Here is a 21,916-nt window from a genome sequence, read left to right on the forward strand (position 1 = left end):
CTCAAGTGTCAGTTGATGTTTGCATCCTGAAACAGACTGTGTTTTGGCCTGGAAAAATCACAGTGCCAGTACGTGTTACAGATGCTTCAACTTTTCCTTCAACTGACAAAGAACGTGAAGCAGTACTTTATTTTTTTTAATGTTTATTTATTTATTTTTGAGAGAGAGAGCGTGCACATGAGTGCGGGAGCAGGGAAGGGTCAGAGAGAGAGAGAGAGAGAGAGAGAGTCCCAAGCAGGTTCCAGGGCTGTCAGCGTGCAGCCCGATGTGAGCCTGGAACCCACAAATTGTTGAGATCACAACCTGAACCTAAGTCAAGAGGCAGACACTTAACCAACCTAGCCACCCAGGTGGTTGAACTATTACATTAAATCTCAATTTGACCAAAGACTAGAACTGAAATAGTGGAGAAACACTGGCAGACATTGCTAATGGCAGTGTGAATTGGCCTAGTGGAGGGATCAGCAAACTTTCTGTGAAGGACCAGACAGTAAATATTTTAAGCTTTACAGGTCACATTGAAGTCTCTGTCACAGATTCTTCTCCTCTTCCCCTCCTCTTTCTTTTTTTAAAAAACTCTTTAAAAATGCAAAAAACATTAAAAATTTTTTTAATATATATTTATTTTGAGAGAGAGAGAAAGAGAGAGAGGGGGTGGGGAGGGGCAGAGAAGAGAGGAAACACAGAATCTGAGGCAGGCTCCAGGCCTGCTGTCAGCACAGAGCCCGATATGGGGCTCAAACTCATGACCTGAGCTGAAGTCGGATGCCCAACCGACTGGAGCCACCCAGGCACCCCAAAAATGCAAAAACATTTTTAGCTGATGGGCTGGATTTGACCTGTGGATAATTTGCCAATCCCTGATCTTGTGTATCTGGAAGGTGGTTTGATGTTATCTGAGTTACAAATGCACAGTTATCCATAGACTGAGCGATCCCTTGCTGGAATTTATCGTACAGATAGGCTTACATCTGTGAAAAATGGCCCATGTACAAAGTTACTAATAATAGCATTGTTTGAGATACCAAAACACTGGAAGCAACCTAAATATCCATTGATAGGAACTGGTTCAATAACAACATGTCCACATAGAGTATGATAGAGTCTTTTAAAAGAACAAGGCAGCTCTATATGGAATAATGCCTCAGATATACCATTAAGACAGAGAATAGCAAAGTGCAAAACAGTGTTTTTAGAACAATGCCATTTATTAGTGTAAAAAGAAAAATGTGTGTGCATGCCTGTGGTTACACACGTACACACAAGTGCTTGCACTTATTATACCTATAGAATACTAGTAACTATGGTTATCATTGAGGAGGGTAATTTGAGTATTTTAGGAATAAGGATGATAGGGAACTTTTAACTTTATATTATTTGTAGCTTATGAGTTTAATGTCATGTGCATGTATCAGCTACTCAAAAAATTGAATTTTTAAAAAAGAACTGCAATAGAGAAAGTAACGATAATTCTCAATATGAGTGAATTCAAAGATATTGTTACTTGAAATGGATTTGAATCTTTCTTTAATCACAAGTGAACCCACGCTGCCCTGACATGTACACATCTGGTTCTCTTCACACAAAGGCACTTTGACAGAATAATAATCCTTTTTCAGCTTTTGATAATCGAAGATGGTAGAATACCCATCTCTAGAAGTTGGGTTTAAGGTTCTGCTGTTGATATTGTTCCTTCTGATTTTTAAAATTGTGAGCAAGGGCACCTGGGTGGCTCAGTTGCTAAAGCGTTGACTTCAGCTCAGGTCATGATCTCACAGTCTGTGAGTTCGAGCCCCACGTCGGGCTCTATGCTGACAGTTTGGAGCCTGGAGCCTGCTTCGGATTCTGTATCTCCCTCTCTCTCTGCCCCACCCCTGCTTGCACTCTGTCTCTTTTTCTTTCTTAAAAATAAATAAACATCACAAAAATTTTTTAAACTGTAAGCAGCCATACTATAAGGTGACCTGAAGAATGATGCAAAGTTTAGCTTGGTAATAAAATAATTTCCATAGCCATGGAGTATTGGTGCTAGAAGGTTCATTGAGACTTGTCCAACCCCTTGGGTTTTTATTTTTTTTTTTTTATTTTTATCAGTGTCTTAAGAGGTATAGAGCCTGCCCAAGGGGAGGCACCTGGTAATGGTAAAACCTTTAACTCAGACTTACCCCAACCTCACATATACTGTTGACATAGAGAAGGCTTTAATGGGTGTTATTGTGTATAGTCTCATCCTCTATTTTGCTATATTCCTGACTCACTAAAAGGCAGAGATGTGGAACAAGGTTTCCGAACCATCACTCTCCCCTGAGTCATAGCCAGCCATATCTCTGTAGTTGGCCATGGAGTCTCTCTTCTCCCTTTTCCCTCCCCTCTCACCTGAGACATGTTTAAATGGCTCCCTTAGCAATTCTTGCTCCTTACCCTGACCGTAAGACCCAGCGGCTTCCTTGGGTCCCCTAAATCAAAACAACCAGCTGACTCCAGGGTGATAATTACAGCAGGGTAAGTGATCCTAGCCAAGATCAGCAGAGCCATGTAACTGACCACCACGCCTAACAGTAAGAGCTGTAAGCACCTACTGTTGTATGCCAGGGACATCTTTACCTTGCTTTCTGTGCAGCATTATTGTGCAAACATATGCACATGGGTATGGGGGAAACAGACAAGTGGTTGGCTTTGTGTTTAGAAGTGGAAAAACCAAGATTTTCTTTCCCTTCCTATGTAACACTGTTTGAAAAGATGGAGAAGTGTTTCTGGAACAAAGTAGAACAAAGCAAAACAACGACGTCAGGGCTAAGTAGTCCCAGCCTCAGGAAAGTATTGTAGAGTTGATGCAGGAGTACAAAGGGTAAGTGATCCCTTAGGCAGGGCTATATCTAGCCTGTGCTGTAGAAATGTTAGTGCATTGTAATGCGAGTATTTCAAAGACGGCCCTGCTTTCCTTCTCTATAAACTGTTTAACTTAATCTGTTGGAATTTCCCCCCTCTTACCATGAGATAATGAGTTGGTATTGGAATTTTACTAAAGAACTTACTTAAATTTCCAAATAATCAGGTAATTCCCATGTATGTAATTGCAATCACACTGAAGGAGAAGAGCTACCCTAGTCATGTGATTTTAAAAACCTGATGAAGCATTTGAAAAAAATTAAAAAGAGACTCTAATGGAATCATTCAGGGTGTTGGGATAACATTTTTTTCCAGGAATATAATCATGTTTTTTAGGAAGTCTATAAGTAGACCCTATAGTCAGTTGTCCCAGTAAGATAAACTTTAGTATAAAAAATAAAACTCTTGGGGTGCCTGGGTGGCTCAGTCGGTTAAGCGTCCGACTTTGGCTCGGGTCATGATCTCGTGGTCTGTGAGTTCGAGCCCCGCGTCGGGCTCTGTGCTGACAGCTCAGAGCCTGGAGCCTGTTTCCGATTCTGTGTCTCCCGCTCTCTCTGACCCTCTCCCATTCATGCTCTGTCTCTCTCTGTCTCAAAAATAAAAAAACGTTAAAAAAATTTTTAATTTAAAAAATAAAATTCTTAGGAAAGTAGAATATTTCTTTAGCATGATGATTAAAGTGTATTGTAAACAAAAAAAAGTGTGTATGTGTATCCACAGCATGTACATATATTTTAAACCAGCCTCTAACATCATACTTAGTAGGAAACACTAGAGATTTCCATTAAAAAAAAAACCCTTAAAATAATACTCATTATTGTTCTGGCATTGCTTGCCAGCACAATAAAGCATGAAACATGTATTTAAAGTGTAGCTGGTTATAGGAAGAAAAACAGGTTTTTAAAATAACATAATTACATACCAGTAAAAAATAAGTATGATTACTAGGTATTGGCCCAAAGGATACGAAAATACTGATTGGAAGGGATATGTGTGCCCCGATGTTTATAGCAATATTATCAACAGTAGCCAAATTATATAAAGAGCAATGTCCATTGACTGACAAATGGATAAAGAAATATCCGTTTGTGAATATCCAAAAGTGATACGTATATATACATACACACAGTTGTGTATACAATGGAATATTATTCAGCCATCAAAAAGAATGAAATCTTGCTATTTGCAATGATGTGGATGGAGCTAGAGAGTATTATGCTAAGTGAAGTAAGTCAGAAGGACAAATACCATATGATTTAATTCATATGTGGAATTTAAGAAACAAAACAGATGAACTTAGGAGGGATAAAAAAAAAAAGAGAGGCAAACTATAAAGCAGGCTTTTAACTATAGAGAACAAACTGAGGGTTGTTGGAAGGGAAGTGGGCAGGGGGATGGGATAAATGGGTGATGGCTATTAAAGAGGGCACTTGTGATGAGGGCTGGGTATTGTATGTAAGTGTTGAATCACTAAATCCTACTCCTGAAACTAATATTACACTAAATGTCAACTGGAATTTAAATAAAAACTTGGAAGAAAAAAAAAACCAAGTCTGGTAACACTCCTAGAATTTATGGGAGCTCAACTTGTGGGTATATACATGAGGAACAATAGTTGTGTACTAGCAATAATCTGTTAGCTATAATGGGAAAGATGCTTCCATTCTTAATAGCAACAGAAAGCATAAGACCTATAGAAAAACTCTTACAACACATTGTAAAAGGAATTTACTAGCAGGTAGTTTTTAATTTGAACAAATGAAAACTACATCATGTTTCTGGATATTAGAATAGTGAATATTTTACATTTGTTCTTTTTCTCCAGTTAATTCATAGATTTTATATTAAACCGATAGGGTGCTGAAAAAGAGGTTCAGTCCTACAGTCTTTCAATTTGGTAATGTGTGAGTTGATAGCCTTTAAAGAGTCTCTATTGTTTTGGCCTCAAGTAATGGAAAACCTGGCTAACCATGGTATAAACAAGAAGAGGCTTAGGTTTATTTATTTTATTTTAATTCTAGTGTAGTTAACATACAGTGTTATATTAGTTCCAGGTGTACAATATAGTGACTCAGCCGTTCCGTATATTACTCAGTGTTCATCAAGATAAGTGTTAAGAGTTTGTTTTTTGGTGTCCTTATCTCCCCCCCCCCTTTTTTTTTTGTAATGTTTATTTATTTTTGAGAGAGCATGAACAGGGGAGGGGCAGAGAGAGAGGGGGACACAGGATCCGAAGCAGGCTCTACGCTGACAGCAATGGGCTTGATGTGGGGCTCGAACTCATCAACTGTGAGATCATGATCTGAGCTGAAGTCAGAACGCTCAGCTGACTGAGCCACACAGGCGCCCCTGCTCATTTGTTTTGTTTCTTAAATTCCACATAGGAGTGAAATCTTAGGGGATTTGTCTTTCTCTGACTGGCTTATTTCGTTTAGCATTATACTCTATTGCCCCATCCATGTTGTTGCAGATGACAAGATTTCATTCTTTTTTATGGCTGAATAATATTATCTTGTGTATGTATCTATGCATGTGTGTGTAAACCATGTCTTCTTTATCCGTTCATCTATCAGTGGACACTTGGGCTGCTTCCACAATTTGACCACCGTAAGTAGTGCTGCAGTAAACATAGTGATGCATATTGAAACAGGATGCTGCCGAGAAAACCACCAGACGCCGAGTAGAAGCGAGGCAAGATTTTATTCACGGCCGGGCCAAACCTGATCTCCTGATCTTATGGAGGAAAGTGCAGAGAATGGCCCTGAACAAAGGCAGCAGTGAGCTTATATGGATTTTAGCAAGTCAGAATACGTCATTATTTGGTTAACCAATTACAATTTACAGCATTTCATGGTAGCCAATTATATGGTGACACACAGACATTAGTTTTGGTGGGAACCTATCAATTTAAAGGTCTTTGTCCTAAGAGGGTTTAAAATGACCAATCATAGTTAGACACCTGAGATTCCGTAGGGCCGCGACTACGTGACTTTTTACATGTTGTTCTTGCCTAGGCCAGATCTTGGTAGAAGGGGTGGGGGAGCGTTTTGCATCCTAAGTTACCTATTTAGAAGCAGGCGAGGTCACAGAAGCGAGATAGGGTGGTTAGTAATTTCCGATAACCCTAATAGGGAACTACATAAGCCTTTTATCTCAACTATTCATGAAAGGTGAGTTTAAGCCGAACTTATATACAATAAGCTTTCTGATATCTTATAAGTTGGCCTATTACACATATATCCTTTAGAATTAGTGTTTTTCTATTCTTTGGGTAAATATCCAGTAGTAGAATTACTGGATCATAGGGTAGTTCCATTTTTAATTAAAAAAAAAAAAATTTTTTTTTAACGTTTATTTATTTTTGAGACAGAGAGAGACAGAGCATGAGCAGGGGAGGGGCAGAGAGAGAGGTGCTCCAGGCTCTGAGCCGTCAGCCCAGAGCCTGACGCGGGGCTCGAACTCACGGACCGCGAGATCATGACCTGAGCCGAAGTCGGCCGCTTAACCGACTGAGCCACCCAGGCGCCCCCCATTTTTAATTTTTTGAGGAACTTCCATAGTGTTTTTCCACTTTGGCTGCACCAAATGCATTCTCACCAACATTGCACAAGGATTCCTTTCTCTCCTCGTCCTTGCCCAGCACTAGTTTTTTTGTGTTTGTGATTTTAGCCATTCTGACCAGCCTGAGGTGATATCTCATTGTGGTTTTGATTTGCATTTCTTTGATGATGAATGATGATGAACATCTTTTCATGTGTCTGTCATCCGTATGTCTTCTTCAGAGAAATGTCTATTCAGGAGGCTTAGGTTTATTATCTTGCCGTCCAGAGGTGTAGGGTGCTTCCGGAGAGTTCAGAGGCTTAACACCACCACAAAGGACACAGGTTCTTTCCTTTTCCTGCTCTGCCATCCTCAGTGTGTTGGCTCTTCTCCACAGGCTTGGCTGCTGGTGGTCACAAGGTGGCCGCATTAGTTTCACGTAACATATCCTCACACATGAATATTTAAAGTTGGGAATAGGGACCATCCTTTCCTGCACAGGTATCTTTTATAAGGAAAACCTTTCTCAAAGCTTCCCCCAAAACTTTTCCTTGTGTCTCATGGTACGAAATATTCCATTCAAAAACCAGTGGTGGGCTGGATTTGGCCTGCAGGTTAGACTGATCAAGAGTCTCTTTCCTTTGCTGGAGAGAGGCCCCACCCTGAGCACAGGTAGAGAATATGGTGAACAGCTGAGCAAAATGGGTCTCTGCCAACGAGAGAGGGTGTGTGTGTGTGTGTATGTGTATGCGCATGTGTGCCCATGACTATGATGGGACTGGCTTTGAGTAGGTGACCAGTGGTCCATACTCCTTGACTCGAGAATTTTAGAAGTTTTAGAAGTTTATTCTAAAGAAATAATCGTAAGTAAGGATGCCTGACTGGCTCAGTCAGTAGAGCATGTGATTCTTGATCTCAAGGTCATGAGTTCAAGCCCCACGTTGGGGATAGAGTTTACTTAAAAAATAAAAAAATAAAAAATAAACAACTGTAGAAGTGGATAAAGCTTTCTGTACTCAAATGAGCAATATATTTACAGTAACAAAAAAATACCTTCATTAGTAATATAAAAACTACAAAAATATATGGTACAAATTTAAATTATTATACATTCATGATAATGTGAAATCATCAAAAATCATGTTTTCACAGCACTGAAAAAAACTATAGAATGTTTGCAAGGGGTAAGCAAGATATAGAATTAGAACTAAACTGGTCCCATTTTCATTTACTCGTACATGCTGAAGATTGGGAAGAAATACACCAGAGTACTGGTTTTCTTCTAGTGGTGAACTATGGGTAATTTTCTCCTTTTCTGTATTGGCTGAGCTTTCTACAATAAGTGTGCAGTACTTTTAAGATCAGAAAAGTTAATAGCATTGAAGTCACACGTTTGCGTTGAATCAGATTTTTTTAATAGTTGGGTTTTTTTTTTTGTTTATTTTGTGTGTGTGTGAGAGAGAGCAAGAGAGAGCAAGCGAGAGAGTGCTCATTTGCAGGGGAGGGGCAGAGAGAGAGAGACAGAGAGAAAGAGAGGGAGAAAGAGAATCCCAAGCAGGCTCTGCACTGTCAGCTCAGAGCCTGATGCAGGGCTTGAACCCACCAACTGTGAGATCATGACCTGAGCCAAAATCAAGAGTCAGACACTTAACCGATTGAGCCACTGAGGCACTTTTTCTGTGTAACAAACTACCCCTCAAGTTTAGTGATTTATTTGCTTAGCTCATGATCTGACAGATCAACAGTTTAGGCTGGGCTGGGGTGGGCTCTTCTTGGCTGAGGTTGTTCATGTATCTGAGTCAACTGCTGGGTTGGCTGGGGGCTAGGTGGGGGGGCCTCATCTTTAAGCCTCTGATTTTCTTGTCCTATAGCAGACCAGCCCTGGATTGGTTTCATGGCTGTAGAGCAGGGTTCCAATGGAGTGAGCAGAAGTAAACAAATCCCCTTGGGCCTCGGTTCAGAATTGGCACACTGTCAATTCTGCCTTATTCTGTTCGTCAGAGCAAGTTACAAGGCCAGCCAGTTCCAAGGGGTAGGGAAGTAACACTCTCCACCCCTGTGCCCTTGATGGAAGAAGCCATACAATCATGTTGAATAAAGGACGTGGATATAAGAGAGGTGCACCATTTGGAGCCACTTTTGCAAAGCAATCTGTTGCTGCATCTTAAAAAATGAAGGAAAACAAAACAAAACAAAAAAACTCTACCTCCAAATCACAGAAATAGAACTATGAAGTAAAATGCAAACATTTAGGTGATGAGAACTTTTAAATGTTTTCCTTGAAGGTTATTGGATAGATTTTATCTTGTCACTCATGGATGGTTGAGAGTCTAGTGACAGCTTATCTTTTGAGGTAGAAGTAGGCATTTAAATCAAGCTGTTTTTAGAGAGAGACGGGGAAAGCAAAGTTTTCTCTATAAATGAATTAATATTGATGCACACTCCGAATTTGTCCTTTGGGTGTATTCCTGTGTAGGTCTTAAGCAAAGTGTGGAGTGATGGGCCAGAAACAGCAGACTGGAATCTCCCCATACTCAGAGCCTTATCACTCTGTTTCCATCTTGCTCCTCATATAAATGGAATTTAGAAGAAGAGGTCTTTACTTAAGACAACTGAGTAATTAGGATCATACATGCCATTCCTTCTTGATGTGCAATTGTCATGGCAGTAGCATTAGTAAGTGGTTGATAACCAAAAGATCCTGTGGTGCTTCTCAAACTGGGGGCGATGGGCACACTTAGGGGTTTTGTGGGGACCTGAAGAAGCCTTAGTGTAAGCATGATGCATCTTCCTGGAGCATCACTTTTGTTTTGTTTCATTTTAAAACTTTTTATTTTGAAGTAATAGAATCTCACAGAAAAGTTGGAAATACAATTTAGAGAATTCTTGTATATCTTTCACTTGCCTTTCCCTAATATTAACATTTTACATAACCACAGCACATTTTTCAAAAGTAAGAAATTTATATCGGTATAATTGTTAACTTCAGTTATTAACTACAGACTTTATTCAGTTTTCCCTGGTTTTCTACTACTATTCTGTTGCGGGATCTAGTTCATGTTGCACTTAGTTATTATCCCTTCTTATACTCCTCCAACTTAGGACAGTTTTATCTTGCATTATGTGACCTTGACACTTTTGAAGAGTAGTGATTATGTGCTTTGTAGAATGTCTATTGATTTGGGTCTCACTAGTCTGTGATTAAACAGGTTATGGATTTTTGGGAAGAGCATAGTAGGGGTGATACGCCCTTGTCATCATGCCATATCAGGAAATACATGATGTCAACATGACTTAACCACTGATGATATTAACTTTGATCCCTTGGTTATGGGGTCTGCCAGGTTTCACTACTGTAAACTTACTAGTTTTTCCCTTCTGTGATCTATTCACTAGAAGAGAATCACTGAGGGTGCCTGGGCGGCTCAGCGGGTTGAGTGTCCGACTCTTGATTTCGGCTCAGGTCTTGATCCCAGGGTCCTTGAGTCAAGCCCTGCATCGGGCTCCTGCTTAAGATCCATCCATCCATCCTCCCTCCCTCTCTCCCTCTCTTTCTCTCTCCTTCCCTCAACTCCTTTCCCTTGCTTGTGCATGCACCTTTTCTCTCTCTCTCTCTCTCTTTCTTTCACATTAAAAAAAAAAAAAAATCACTGAGTCCAGCCCACACTGAAGGGGAGGGAGGGAATTTAAGCTCCACCTCCTGGAGGGAAGAGTATCAAAGGATATGTGGGCATATCTTAAAACCACCACAGTAATTGGTATTTTTATTCATATTTATTAATATTTTGGGGAAGATTTCTTTTAGACTATGCAAATATCCATAAATTATCACCCATAGGTCATCATAGGTCCTAATAGTCCACTATTGCAGGATCACTTTTTGTATTGAGATGTTTCTTTTTTTTTTTCTTAAATTAATTTATTTTGAGAGAGACAGAGATAGTGCGAGTGGGGGGAGGGTAGAAAGAGAGGGGAGAGAGAATCCCAAGCAGGCTCCACACTTCTAATGCAGAGCCTGACATGGGGCTCGATCCCACAAAACCGTAAGATCATGACCTTAGCCGAAACCCAAGAGTCAGACGCTTAACTTGACTGAGCCACCCAAGTGCCCCTATATTGAGATATTTCTGTTGTAATTACCCCTTATGAGAAGGGCAGAGTCACTCCTGCCCATTACGCCTGAATTTGATTTAGCCTTCTGGGTTATTTTATGTGTTGACATCTGTGTAGGAGGCGCCTGTAGATTGGATTGGGGCTTTCCCAGTGAACAGTGGGGAGTGCAGTCCAGTTCGCAGGCAGCAGTGAGTGCTGGAACAGCAACAGTTGTTCCCAACAGCTCCCTCCTTGCCCTGGTTCTGTTAGTACAAAGATTTATCACCTTGGCAAGACCCCGAACAGACCTTGGGCTAGTGTGTATTCTCATCTGACTTTGATAGGCGGAGACGCACCGTCCTCTTTTTTCTGCCTCATTTTCCTCATCTCTGAAATAGGGGAACTGGTTTGGTGACCTGGATGAACCTTAACATGCTATGATCCTAGGTTACTGTTCAAAAAAGACAACTGGTGGGAAAGACACAGAGGTGCTGGGAGGGGGGGGGGGGCAGTGGGAAGGGTGCTTATTCCCACAGCGTAGGGGGCTTGTCAGAGGAGAGAGGGACCTTGAACCAAATGAAGCTGGGAGGGTCCTCTTGCTGCTCTGCTATCTCTTCTGTGTGTTCTGTTTTGTCTCTTCTCCTTTACTGTCTGTCATCTTTCTGCCCCTTCATATGAGCTACAAGGAGTCTCTGCAAAAGAGGTAAGTCGAAAACCCACACTAGAAGTGGGGACTGAAGACAAGCCAGGGAGATTTCCAGAGAAAGATGCCATAGTTACCTCAGCCTTCTTAGACCCCACGGTGAGTTCCTTCTGGGCCCTGGTTTGTGTCTGTCTGGGGTTGGCAGGTGTCTTTCCTCCATCCGGATGCTGAAAAGAAGGAAACTCTTGGTCTTTCCTGGGATCAGGCGATGATTTCAGACTTGGAGAGTGGCTCAAAGCACCAAACCCAGATGGTGTATCCCAGCCTTGCTCCCAGTGGGGACCCACGGTTCCTTTTTTTCCAGCCATTTTGATCTTTGCTTTTTATTTTGGTGACTGTTCTGTCTTAGCCAGGGAAAGCAAGTGGGTTGCTGATAAGCTTTCTCCAGGATTCTCTTTTGGCCTTTTTTCTAGGTCTTCATAATCTCTCTCATGTAAATGAGGGACTGAGGAAGTCATCACTCTCCTTTTCTTTTTAAAATTTGTTCCTGCCCCTCCGACCAGCTACTTTCCAGCATCACCTTCCATATTTGCATAGTGGTTTGAGGTTTCCCCCTACTCCCCCTCTCTTGGTCTCCCCTCCCAAACACTGCTTCTAAGGATTCCACCTATCCCATTGCACCTGCTTATAATAGCCCTTCAGCCATTTGAGACCTGGCTTGTTATCAAGTTTCTTCTTTAAAAATAATCTTTACTGGTGCCTGGCTGGCTTAGTCAGTAGAAAGTGCGACTCTTGATCTCAGGGTTGTGAGTTCAAGCCCCACATGGGATATACAGATTACTAAAACAGATAAACTTTAAAAAAAATTAAAAAATAAAAATAATCTTTAAAACATACATTTATTTTGACTTCCGAAGTAATACACATCTGCTGCGTAAGACTTTGGAAATAGAGAAGACAGTAAGGGCCATCCATGTCCCACTGCCCAGATAGTTGTTGTTAACGTCATTTGTTGTTTTCACTTTCTTTTTGGAGAATACGTATGTGTGCAGATATGATTATTTAACATCATTGGAGTCGTATTGTACCTAACGTTTTATAACCTGTTCAAACATGACTTTTGGTGTATGTTTACATTTTTTAAGTTAAATGGTGCTCTACCTACTTAGTGACCACACACTTTCTGTCTTTTCTCATGTAATCCCCAATGTTTTCACTCTCATTTCCCCTCTGTTTTAGGATGATGATGATGATGATGATGATGATGAGTTATCTAATATTTATATCAGACACTATTCTGGAAATTATATTGGTACATTCATTCTCAGAGTAGTCTACAGGGTTGGTGCCTTTATTAGCCCCTTGTGATGGATCAGGAAAGCAAGGTTTAGGAACTTGCTTGAAGCCACACACTTTTGGAAGGGACAGAACTGAATTTGAACCTTGTTATTGGTTCAGAATCCATATTCCTAATTCCCTTGACATTTCCCTTGTGAGCACTTAAGTTCCGGGTCAGGGACATACTCTTTATGGAGAAAGTGGATTATAATCTGAACAATGTACTTTCCAGTTTTTATGGATAAAGCTGATTGTTAAGTGTTGTCTCGGCCCCTTCCATTCTCTGTGACCTGTGGTAAGTTATTTCAGCTTTCTCAGCTCCTGTGGGCCTTCTCAGCTTTCAAGTTCTATGCCTTTATTGTGGAAAAACACAAAGCAGAGGCAGCATTCAGGGACAGACCCGGAAGGACAAGAACATTATTATCCACTCAGATTTCAGGAGCACTTACATTTGGTCCCAGCAGACATTCCTGTGAGGAAGTTGTTTAACTTCTCCCTATTTTACTGAGCAGGAGGTAGATAGTGCCCAGGAGAAGTCCCCACAGAGACTGTGAGGTTTTCGTGGGTGCTAAAAGAGGTCCTTTGTGATGGGCAAATCCCATGACATACTTCCTTTTAATATTTTGAGATTTGGGGCTCTTGTGCCTAACCAACAAGTGTGGAGACCAAAGCACACATGCTCCTCACTAGTGCTCAGTGTTGCTGTCTCTTCCCAGATGTTTTTGGAGATGTGTGGCTAGAAGGAGCTATTGGAAGATTTGGGCTCTTCGGCGGGCAGTGTGTGTGGCTGGGCTGGTGGGGTGGCCTGGGCAAGCCCGAGGTCACTGCTACACTTTACCTGACGTTGGTAACGAGGTGTGGTCCACTTGGAACCGCAGATACTTTTCCAGGCTCCTGTTCCACCACCCTTGCTCGGCAAAAGGGAAAGGAGAACTGGATGTTTGTCCTACAGAGGAGAGAGTTCACTCCTGTGCAGTTTCTCTTCCTTTTTCATGTAGACTTAAAGAAAAAAAAAGGGGGGGGGGTTTCCTGAACTTGGTTGGCTTCCAGCTATATCACAGCCCCTTACTTTGCTCTGTGGGTGTTGGTGATCCTCTGGTACAGAGACTGGTGGTACTCATGTTCCTCTGTCAGCTCCCCCTGGCCAGCAGCTTCATTTTCTAGTGTTCTTTCCCCCTGTTTGCCAGCCATCTCTGAGGAGATGTGGACATTTTCTTCTTCATTCAGTTCTCTTAGAAACAACAAAAGCATACCTATTAAAAAAAACTTTTTTTTCTGGGGCACCTGGGTGGCTCAGTCGGTTGGGTGTCCGACTTCAGCTCAGGTCATGATCTCACAGCTGGTGGGTTCGAGCCCCGCATCGGGCTCTGTGCTGATAGCTCTGAGCCTGGAGCCTGCTGGATTCTGTGTCTCCCTCTCTGTCTGCCCCTAAACCACTCGCATTCTGTCTCTGTCTCTCTCAAAAATAAATAAACATTTTAAAAAAACTAAAAAAAATTTTTTTTCTATTGTTGACTTGGGAAATATCCCCTGTTGCTTTTGCCAGGGGATAGGGCAGTCTTTGTTCTATCCAGTGAAATATTTGGGGGCCTTATTTCAAAGTCTAAGTCCCTGGGATAACAAGTGGTGGTGACAGTGAGCCCTGTTTACGTTTGGGCATTGGGAATCTGAATTAAATTGAGTAGAGCAGTAATGAAGCACTAAATGTACACAGAAAACGTATGTGTCAGTCACATTTTCAGGCTTCCTGTGGGAACTGGGGTTATAACAACAGTAATGATGCCATGTTGTTGATAAAACAGTAACATTGGCATTTGTTGAGTACTCACCACGTGCTAGATAGCCTGCTGATTTAGACATCTCTGAAGTGTGTGTGTGAATTGTGTTTTGCAGGAATGAGAAACTGAGGCTCAGATTAAGTCACTTGCTCCAGGTCACCTAGAAGCAGGAGAACTGGGCTTTAGACTCAGGTGAGCCCACAGTCCCCACCTTCAACCTGGCACATTATAAGAGAATCTGAGCAGTTATAGCTTCACATTTTGAGATACCTGAAGAAATTGTATTGATAAATAGAAGAAAAAATGTGTTTTTCCTCTCCATTATGTTTCTTTGAACTGAATAGGACTTATGTAATGAATATGATTAAAGGGGCATGGGATTTAAGCAGGCATTTCTCCAAAGAAGATAAGTAAATGGTCAGTAAACACAAGAAGTGATGTTCAGCATCACTGGTTGTTAGGAAAATGCGTATGAAACCATACTGAGATATTATTTCCTACCATCAGGAATGGCTAAGATGAAAAAGGCAACTGCAAGTGTTGGTGAGGTTGCACGGAAGTTTGAGCCCTCATACCTTGCTGTTGTGGTTGTTGAATGGTGCAGTCACTTTGCTAACAGTTTGGCACTTCCTCAAAATACCAAACATAGAGTTACTGTGTGATCTGGTATTCCACTCCTAGACCAAAAAGAGCTGGACACCCAAAAACGTGCGCAGGTTGTTTGTCTTTTTATTATTATGTTGTAAGAGTTTTTTAAAAAACACAGTGTGGATACGAGTCTCGTGTCAGATACATGATTGGCTGGTATTTCCTCCCATTCTCTGGATTATCTTTTCATTTCGTTGCTGGTGACCTTTGGTGTCCCAAAGTTTTTAATTCTGATGAAGTCTATTTTATCTGTTTTTTTCTCTCGTCACATGTGCTTTTAGTTCTGCGTGTTTTTGAAGTGCTAAAAATATTAGCTTATTTTTTATTCCAGACCAGTTGATTGCTGTAATATACAAGAGGAGCTAGCTGTGAGTAATTGAATAATTCATGGCCCTTGTTAGAGAAGAATAGCAAGCCCACACAACTATGAGGTTCAGTGATATCAATGGTTTTCTTTCCTCATCTTTGTATTCCCCCCTCCCAAGCACTTAGCATGCTGTTGTGCATATAACAGAGGCTCAAAAAATACTTGACTAAATCTGGAAGGGAGAATTGATTTTTGCTGTATTTTGTTTGGGCTTTAAAAATAGTTCTGAGTTCAAATCTCAGCTTCACTTGCTGTGTGGCTTTTCCTAAACATTTAACCTTAGTGAACTTCAGTCACCACACCAGGAGAAGAGAGGCAGTAATGTTTGCCTTGGAAGATGGTTGTAAACGATTGCATGTAAAAACCTGCGTACATGTAGAGATTCCACAAATAGCAGTTCCTGTTTATATCAATTAGTTGAATCTCTATCTCAGTTTCCCCATTTAGTAAGATGGGAGTGATGCTTGTCTTAAATCTAGTATACTTAGAGATTCATGAGATAATAGACTTGATTCTTCCCTACTTCTTTGATAAGGCAAATAGTCCGTTTCCCAGGACTTCCGGAGAACCTTTCTTGGTCCCCAACCGTCTCCATTTTTGTGGAATTCATGTTGTTGGAATATTAAATGTATGAGCTAGTTGCACTACCAAATACAGAAGCCACAGGCTACATGTGATTATTTAAGCTAAAATGAATTAAAATAAAAAAATTTAGTTCCTCAGTTGAACTGGTTACATTTCAAGTGCTGGATAGCCACATGTGGCTAGTGGCTACCATGTTAAACGCTGTTTGTACAGAACATTTTCATTGTCACTGAAGGTTCAGTTGGACAGTGCTGGAACAAAATGGGCACTTTTATATGACTTTCTGTTCAACTGCAGAGCCTGTGGAATAAAGCTTTTCTATAACCTCAGCTAAGCAGCCCCTTCCCAGCTCCTCTCCTGCCCCACTTAGGGGACCCAGGCTTAAGATTCTGAGTGGTTTTGAATTCTGGGAAACAACTACATAACCCAAGATGGCTTTATTCTGTGTTCTTATTATTTCAGGAATTTCAGCTTCCCCTCTGCTGATGCTGTGCCTTCGTACATTTGGTCATTAGGAAGGGTACAAGTGGAGCCATTTTGGCCAGTTATGGTTGGGTGAATACCACTGTGGCCTGAGGGGTGGCAAGATGTTTCCCCAAATCCCTAATTTTCTGTGATGTATCGGGTGCTAGAAAAAAAAAAGGGAAACCTATAATATAAACAGATATTTCGGATTCTGGAATTTTTTTCCAGACCAAGTTTGACAAAGAATCCTGAATATTCCTCTCCGTTTGTCACCCCACTAAACTAACATCAGTAGATTTCTTCCTGATGACTTTGGACATATTCTGATCAGGTTGCCATGCACGTGCAATCTTCTCTTTGACTTAAAAATTAACAGTAGGAGAGGGGCACCTGGGTGGCTCAGTCAGTTAAGTGTTTGACTCTTGGGTTCAGCTTAGGTTATGATCTCACAGTTCATGAAATCAAGCCCCTTGGTGAGCTCTGTGCTGACTGTGTGGAGCCTGCTTGGGATTCTCTTTCTCCCTCTCTTTCCCTCCCTCCCTCTCTGCCCCTTCCCTGCTCTGTTGAAATAAATAAACCAAAAAAACCACAAAAAACAGGAGAATTAAATTCATTTTGTTGACAGGTTTGCTCTTACGTCTTCTTCCTTTCTCTTAATCTACAAATCTTTTTAAAAAAATAATTTTTAATGTTTATTTATTTTTGAGAGAGAGTGGCAGAGCGTGAGTGGGAGAGGGGCAGAGAGAGGAGACACAGAATCCAAAGCAGGCCCCAGTCTCTGAGCTGTCAGCACAGAGCCTGATGTGGGGCTTGAACCGATGAACCGTGAGATCATGACCTGAGCCGAAGACGGATGCTTAACCGACTGAGCCCCATTATTCTACACATCTTCTAAAATCACTTCTTTTATGAGAATGGCTTCTCGTAAGCCATTCCTATAATTTATACCTTCCCAGATCAATCCTGAGGATAGTTTCTTTTTGACTTGATCCAAAATGTGAAATCATGCAACGAATGAGGGGCCGTGTGTATGGATGGGGTTAACATTCTTCTCCATCTGCTTTTAAGTGAGTGTTGGCTTTGCCTGGCCAGGTGAATGAGCCCACAGTCATTCCTCAGTGGAATGAAGTGATTAATTTTAGGCTGTTTCAGCATTTCCAAAACCTGGATTCTAGTAATGTTCCTTGGAAAAGGGGGTCTGTGGTTTCCGTAGGCACTGTAGCTTTCCAGGAGAAGCTCACCAGACCCTAAAACCCTTATGTGGCCCGGCATCCTGTGGTTTTGTGGCCTGTAGGTCACCCATTAGGGAACTGCTGGGCTGGAGGATGGTATCTGATAGACAGGAAAACACCCACTGTGGGAGAGTGCAAATGGAGCAGTCTTGAGCATACTTCTGCTTTTCATTTCTCGCTTGTTTCTGAGTTTTTGTTTCTCACTGATTATTTTTAACCCAGAGCGTGGTCGTTTGAAGCTCTCATAAACTCTTGGGCCCTTATCAGATAAAGGTGCCCCAAATCTTATGGAATCAGGAACATCATCTGGCATGAAGAGAAGGTAAAAATTGCTGTCTTATTATTATTTTTTTTTTCCTTTTTTAAAGGAGCCTTTAAGTGAAGTTGCTAATTCATTTCTCTCTGGCGTACATTTCGGGTCTACTAAATCTATGTTTCTGCTTCAAGGTACAATCACATTCTAAGAAATAAGCAACTTATAGGCAATTCCTCTGTGATGAGGATCTGGTAATGGCTTTTAGAAAACATCTGAAGCTCTGAGGACAAATTTTGTTGTCAGGACCATGGATTATATGTGTGTCTTGCTTCTATTAATACTTTTTTGAGCAGATTAAGTAAATAAACTTCTATTTAATTTGGTCTAATAGTGTTAGCCAGGCTAGTGCCTGATAACAACAGCAACAATAATAGCTAACGTTTCATAAGTAGTCACCATCTGACAGGCCCTGTTCTGAGGATATAAATATGGTAACTCATTTAATCTTCACAAAAATGCAGTGAGGTAGCTGTTATTTTCCTCACTTTAAAATGGGAAAATACTGTAGGCACTTTATAATAGTGAAGGCGAGAATTAAGTATTGGGTCTGTATTCATACCAATGAAAATAACAAAGCATACTTTATAGTACATTTTCTTCAATTTTGAGATCGTGCTAATTTTCATAAAATCCCAAGTGGTGTGTGGCACATAATTGATTTTGCAATGAATACGTTCTTTTTTTTTTTTTTTTAAGTTTATTTATTTATTTTGGGAGAGGGAGAGTACTCACATGTGCATGTGAAGGGGGGAAGGGTAGAGAGAGAGGGAGGGAGGGAGAGAAGCCCAAGCAAGCTCCACACTGTCTGTGGAGCCTGATGCGAGGCTTGAATTATGAACTGTACAATCATGACCTGAGCCGAAATCAAGAGTCCTATGCTTAGCTGACTAAACCACCCAGGCACCCCACAGTTAATTTGTTCTGCAGATACCTGTCATACATTTTATAGCTTCTAATTTGGAATTTTTAGATGTCAGCCGATGCTATAAAAATGGAATTTACTTAACATGTTTTTTTCAATAGGCTGTTCTCAGGCCAGTTTCTGTGTTTAATGACTGAGCCCCCGGCCCTGTTCTCATAGAGATGTTATCACTTGGGGAGGAGGTGTAATCCTCCCAACAGTTGTCATTTCTTAGGCCATGACAGGGAAGGTGGTTTCTTGCGTTTCATTTCATTTCATTTCATTTCATTTCATTTCATTTCATTTCATTTCATTTCATTTCATTTCATTTATTAACGTTTATTTATTTTTGAGACAGAGAGAGACAGAGCATGAACGGGGGAGGGTCAGAGAGAGGGAGACACAGAATCTGAGGCAGGCTCCAGGCTCTGAGCTGTCAGCACAGGGCCCGACACGGGGCTCGAACTCACGGACCACGAGATCATGACCTGAGCCGATGTCGGCCGCCCAACCGACTGAGCCACCCAGGCGCCCCTTGCATTTTATTTAAAAAAAAAAAGTCAAAGAGAAAAGGTCTGTAGGCTGCGGTGGGACAAGAAGCTGGGGAGATGCCACATGTCTTGGATGATTTTTTTCTCCCCAGCTTTATTGAGATACTGATATACATGTAAATTTAAGGTACACAGTGTGATGATTTGATAAGTGTATGTATTGTAAAATAACTACCAAAATAAGGTTAGTTAGCACCTTGATCCCCTTACACAGTTACTTTTTTGCGTGTGTGGTGATAACATTTAAGATCTACTCTCGGGGCACCTGGGTGGCTCAGTTGGTTAAGCATCTGACTTCAGCTCAGGTCTTGATCTCCTAGTTTGTGAGTTCGAACCCCACATCTGGCTCTGTTGCTGACATCTCAGAGCCTGGAGCCTGCTTCAGATTCTTCTCTTCTCCTCTCCTCTCCTCTCCTCTCCTCTCCTCTCCCCTCCCCTCCCCTCCCCTCCCCTCCCCTCCCCTCCCCTCCCCTCCCCTCCCCTCTCCCCTCCCCTCCCCTCCCCTCCCCTCCCCTCCCCTCCCCTTCCCTCCCCTCCCCTCCCCTCTCCGCCACTCCTCCTCTCGTGCTCTCTCCCAAAAATAAACATTAAAGAAATCTACTTGGGGCCCCTGGGTAGCTCAGTCAGTTAAGTGTCCCACTTCAGCTCAGGTCATGATCTTGCAGCCTGTGAGTTTGAGCCCGGCGTCAGGCTCTGTGCTGACAGCTCAGAGTCTGGAGCCTGCTTCGCATTCTATGTCTCCCTCTCTCTCTGCCCCTCCCCCACTCACACTTTTTCTGTCTCAGAAAAATGAATAAACCTTAAAAAAAAAATCTACTCTCAGCAACTGTCAAGCATATAATCCATTAGTGTTAGACGCAGTCACTGTGCTGTACCTTAGATCCCCAGAACTTACACATCTTACAGCTAGAAGTGTGTGCCCTTTGATCACCCTCTCCCCAATTCCCCACTCTCTGGCAGTCACCGTTCTACTCTCTTTTCCTATGACTTTGGCTTTTTTTAGATTCTACGTGTAAGTGAGAACACACTTGGTCCTTTTCTGACTTCTTTCTCCTAGCATAATGGGTCCATCAGATGACTTTTGAGTTCTCTGCAGCCCTTGCTTGATTCCTCCCAAAGCAGTCAGCCTCAGGTCATAGCTTCATGCTACTCTTGAACTCAGGCTTCTGGCTGCTGGGGAGAGGGACTATCAGGGAGAGGGAATCACACGCTGTGAAAGGAGCCACCAGCATTGCTTTAATAAACGGTCAGATGTACTGTTCCTAATGCAAATGAAGAGAAGAAAGTCAAGGTGTGGGGAGAATGCTCTTATGAAAAATGAGGCCTTGCTTCCCTTGGTTGAGTCAGCTTTAAAGGAAAACAGGAGGAGAGAAGGGGAGGAGGCAAGAGTCTCCCTGGGAGATTCTGCGCAAAGGTACATTTCAAGTTGGTGAGCAGGGCCCCGGGCTGTTGGAGAAGCCAAATCTAGCAGCCACCCCAGAACGTCACTATCACCTGGAACCTGCTTCCCCTGACCCTCACTCCCCAAATCTGCCTTGCTGCTTAGTGTGCTGTGATAATGAAATATTCTTCTGTTGGGTTGTGTGAGTTGACAGATAGTGATGCTCTCTCAGTAAAATGATGGGCTGGAAGGATGTTGGGAAGCTTTTCCTTTTTCTTTCTTTTCTTTTTTTTTTTTTTTTTTCCAGTAACGTATATTGAGTTCTTCGTATGTGCCAGGTGTTGCTCTAAGCATTTTCACATCCTTGCCTTGTCGAAGCATCTACACAGCCCTATGAGGTGACGCTTTACTGTCCCACTTAACAGACTAGGAAACCGACCCTCAGAGAGCTTGAATGACTTGTCTGAACCAAGGCTCACATCAGGAAGTCGGCTTTTGGAGGACAGTGGTTTTAGCTTCTGCCTCAGGCAGGAATCCAGTTAAATCATCCTGGGAAGATGGAGATCTTTTTTTTTTTTTTAAGAAAAAAAATATATAGGTACACAGCTCTAATTAAACAAAGAAACAAAAATATCATCTTTATTGTTGGAGAAATTATGTGATTGTTTCCGGACCTGACCAAGAGACTGCGAGTCACGTTTGGTTTCTGGGTCTCTGGCCTGGCTGTCGGGGTGAGAATCAACTAGAGACCTAAGGAATTAACTTGCATGGTCTTTACGTTTAGGCCAGGAGACCTGGCATGAGTAAAATGTGATACGATAATATGGTCCCAAATCAGAGGGGCCTGGAGTGACTCAAGATAAGAACGATACACCCCTTCCTGCCTCCACCCTCCCTCACGCTTCAGCGAACCATCACTTTCCCTATTAGAATGTAAATTCCGATTTTTGTTTTGTTTATTCCTGTATTTCCAGTGCTTGGCACATTAAAGCTACTCAGTATTTGTTGGGAAAAAATGAGTTAATAATGTATAAATCCCACGGCTAAACATTTTGGCTCTCTGGGTAGCAACATGACAGTTTATCTCCTGTCACATACCCTGTGGTAGCAGCAGTGACGACACAGGCTTTCCAACCAAAATGCACAACCCCAGATTGTTAGGAGGCGAGGTCCTCACCGTCCACCCCGCA

The 21,916-nt window shown here is 41.8% G+C and overlaps 1 protein-coding gene across 2 annotated transcripts in view; it reads left to right on the plus strand.

Annotated features, from left to right (window-relative positions):
- Positions 1-21,916, plus strand: part of TMCC3 (transmembrane and coiled-coil domain family 3) — a 299,493-nt gene that overhangs the window by 25,327 nt on the left and 252,250 nt on the right. The window contains exon 1 of one of the 2 annotated variants that reach the window (XM_058741778.1): positions 17,790-17,899. The exons of the other annotated variant lie outside the window; for it this stretch is intronic. The gene's annotated coding sequence lies outside the window, so the exon portion shown is untranslated. Of the gene's footprint in view, positions 1-17,789; positions 17,900-21,916 lie in introns of those variants that run through there. 2 annotated transcript variants of the gene reach the window in all.

Source organism: Neofelis nebulosa, chromosome 8, assembly GCF_028018385.1.
Source record: "Neofelis nebulosa isolate mNeoNeb1 chromosome 8, mNeoNeb1.pri, whole genome shotgun sequence".
In the NCBI taxonomy this organism is placed as follows: Eukaryota; Metazoa; Chordata; class Mammalia; order Carnivora; family Felidae; genus Neofelis; species Neofelis nebulosa.